We start from the raw sequence: 3765 nt of genomic DNA on the forward strand, positions 1-3765 counted from the left end.
GAGGCCTTTCCTGGAATATTATTGGACACATCCTGAAGCACTTTTCAATGTGAGATGTTTTGGGTTTTTTTTTTTTTTTTTCCTGTGGGCTTTGGCTGTTCAGCTAGGAAGCCCTTTCTTTTTTCTACATCATTTTTTGTTTCAATATTTAGAAAGGGAAGAAAGGGCAGACTTTTCCTTTCTTCAAAAGGAAAGTTTGAGATGCAAGTTTGGTGTTTTCTCCTTGGTATTTGGCTTGGATACTAGCTTGGTACATGCAGCAATCTTTTATTATCAATAACAGTTACTGTTCTATGTAATGGTCCTATAATTAATTACACTACTTCAGCAAATCTTTTTAATTAGGCTTGCTCTTCACATGGTGTAACAAAACAAAAATAAAAGGCCTCTCACTGTGTTGCAGGCTTTCTACCGACTTGTTTGTGTGCTCTTTTGTGGGCAGATCAGAGGTAGCAAACAAAATAATGCTGGAAAGACACGATCTTGAACCAATGTTTGGTTAATAGAATTCCCTTGAGATATGGGCAAGGCTGTGGGACGTGTCTGATGGCCCAGCAGGGTTCATCAATGCGTCTCAGTGGGTAAATGTGTGTTTATTACAATTTTATGTTTGTCTGACAGCAGTTCCAGCTGCAAAGAGTAACAGAGTGCCTCTGAGGCTATGGCTTAGTGGTGTTCTTCTGGTTTTTAGATATGAGTGTTTTTTTCTGTTCTGTTTCAAGATAATATAGGAGCCCATGATGTGTGGGAGTTAACTTTTTTTTCCTATTTCTCTTCAGAATTAATTTATATTGGATGTCTGAGGTCAATTTTAAATTGGATATCTGAAGTGAAAGGCACTTGAAATTGCTCTCTCAATTTAACAGCAACTTTTTTTGGTAGTTCTTACCAGCATGCTTTGTTTAGATCTTGGTAAAACTTGGCCTTACTTGCTTTTTTTTGATGTATAGTGCAGCACAGAAAACAAAAAAATAATTGAAAAAGGTATAGTGTAGCATAGAAAAAATAAAAATGGTTTTAAACATGCTATACTTAAAATAGCTTAGTACTGGAAAACAGCTCTGTGCAGATTGTCATATTTTAGAAGTTTAAAAGAAAAAATGGTCTACTGTGACTACCCTTTTGTAGAAATATGATGGTTGTTAGCTTGGGAGATCTAACAACATAAAACCATGTATTTACTATTTTACCTTGGATTCAAAACAAAAAAGGTGCACATGCTCTACATGTGTGCTTTTAGCACAAACTCAAACGAGTTTGACAGAGGTGAAAGCCTGAACATGTAACGAAGGATCCTGGCACTCCATGCAGGTTTTCCTTTGGTGCCAGATGAGGAGAGAGGAATAAAAAGTCACCAAAAAGATGATGATAATCAGCTGCGTTCAGCTGTTCCTGTCAGGTATGGGCTGGTATGTTGTTGGTTTTAGAAGGAAATGCATGGGGAAGTAGGAAAGGAAGTTTTCTCTTACTCTAAAAGTACATTATGTGAAAGAAATTAAAATTAAAAAAACCTCAAGGTGGGATGCAAATTTGCAATGCGGATGTTTGGAAATAATTTTCGTGACTTAGTACAGAAAAATCATCACTTAAACATATTTTGATACGACTGTTTATCTGGAAAATATTTTAATGCTCTTAAAGGATAATTTACTTTAAAGGATAATTTACCTGTCAATTTTGCTACACTTTGTTGTGTTAATTAGTGGCTGTAAGGAAAATACTGAAGCACAGAAGGGAGGGAGGGGCATTAGAAAGTGGTATGTGATCTTCAGAAGTGTAGAAATAGGTTATTTCTGAAAAAATGTTAATACTTCAGAATTAGCATGTCTTTTACATGTTTGATTCAGTTTCTCAGAGAGCTGGATGCAGACAATCCTGACAGTCCCTCTTGGGACTGAGTCAAAGTGTGATTCTTCTGTGGCTGATCGAGGTGGTGCCGCGAGAGAAAGTTGCCTTACTTCAGATGAAGGTAAATCTTTTCACGACAATGGGAGTTCGATATTGTCACAGACATCTTCTATGAAAAATCCTTTCCCCTTAGGATTTTTCCTCCTGAGAAGCTGGGAGGCCTCAGGAACAAAATGCAAACATTGATTATCTGCTGCTGTGGAATGCAACAGGTGCATCTGTGACTGGCCCATGTTGGATGTTTGTAATTAATGGCCAATCACAGTCAGCTGGCTCGGACAGAGAGCCAAGCCACAAACCTTTGTTATCATTCTTTGCTATTCTATTCTTAGCCAGCCTTCTGCTGAAATCCTTTCTTCTATTCTTTCAGTATAGTTTTAATGTAATATATATCATAAAATAATAAATCAAGCCTTCTGAAACATGGAGTTAGATCCTCATCTCTTCCCTCAAACAAGAACCCCTGTGAACACCATCACAGATATTTTTTTCAAATAAATCACTGCCATAAGCTCCTGGTTTTGCATGTCTCCTGTAAGACTCTTGAATATTTTAACAGAGTTTTAGTGTTCTGGCTGCACAAGAGCTTTTTCTGCCAGTCAAACACGTTGTGAGTGAAGCGCCGGTTTGCTCTTCCAGGAGACTGAAGAGCAACCAAGCTCAGTTGAATTCCTCTTGTATTACACTGATGATTCAGGTCCTTGGAAGATTGTCTTCTTGAATTAACATCTCAGTTTGTCACTCTGCCTTTGGGCAGAGGCTGTTTTGTAGGGAGAGCTAGAAAATGTGAGGTTTCTTTAATTTATTGTTTCCTTCTTTGGTGTCTGAATTTAAGAAAAAAGGCTGCATAAAAGGAATTGTTTTTTTCTGAAGTTTGGAAGCTTTTTCCTTCAGACATTCTGGTTTTTGTTGTTCTTCAGAGCATGTTGGATACCTACAAGAGTTCCAGGAGGAGTTCAGAAGAGAACTTGGATTTGTTTTCACTTGTTCTGTTTGCCCACCAATGCTGCACAAATAGCATACTGCTGACCTGATTCTAAAACCCCTACTTCTTTCATTCATCATTAGAGAGAGGGAAGATTATTTCTTGTATTTTTCCTTAATATTAGTTTTTCATATGCAAATTTTCATATTGAAATTTATGCTTTGATTTATTTTGCTGTTTAAAAATTCACTTTTTTTTGTTTTCAGAAAAGAAAATAAAGGAGTCGCTTTCATTTCATGTGCATGTTTTTATTAAACAATGGTAGGGAAAAACACTAAACTAGCCCTTCGAGGAGGTTGGAGCCTCCAGTCACTTAGAGAAGCCTGCTTGCTCTTGGTAATATTTTCTTCTTCCAGTATGGTTTCTTTCTGCAGCCTAGAAGCTGCTGATGCTGATACCAGAAATGTTGCTGGCTCTTCCTCTCTGAGACTGAGCTTTGATTTTATTACCTATCTGTAACAGATGTGATTTGAGTCAAATGATGCCAAAATCCTTGTTTTGAACCTATCCTAGTTCATCTTCTTTCTAGTACGGGGATTTTCAGTGTAAATACCAAAATTCAGCTGATATAATAACTTCCTCAGAATCTTTTAAAATATAAAAATATTATATGAAAATTATATCAGTTATATCTCCTACTTGAGATTTAGTGATCATTTCTCAAAACATACCACTAGATTTAAAATATCTTGATCTGTAGATATTTTGATTTAATCTCCTTTTCCTGAGTGATCAGTGATCCAAAATCAAGTTCTCATTTCTTTCAGACTGGGCCTCACAAAGCACCTATTCCACTCTTTATTTCTCTTTGTTCCCTCAGTCCTTCTCCAAATAAATATTATCAAATGATTCAATAGTGTTATCATATGATT

General features: G+C 36.5%; 1 long non-coding RNA gene across 1 annotated transcript; it reads left to right on the top strand.

Annotated features, from left to right (window-relative positions):
• Positions 1-1311: 1311 nt before the first annotated feature.
• On the top strand, positions 1312-3008 carry LOC131557291 (uncharacterized). The gene is made up of 3 exons (XR_009274724.1): positions 1312-1399; positions 1848-1969; positions 2829-3008. It is a non-coding gene; the product is annotated as an uncharacterized LOC131557291 (long non-coding RNA).
• The last annotated feature ends 757 nt before the right edge of the window (positions 3009-3765 follow it).

Source organism: Ammospiza caudacuta, chromosome 4, assembly GCF_027887145.1.
Source record: "Ammospiza caudacuta isolate bAmmCau1 chromosome 4, bAmmCau1.pri, whole genome shotgun sequence".
Lineage (NCBI taxonomy): Eukaryota > Metazoa > Chordata > Aves > Passeriformes > Passerellidae > Ammospiza > Ammospiza caudacuta.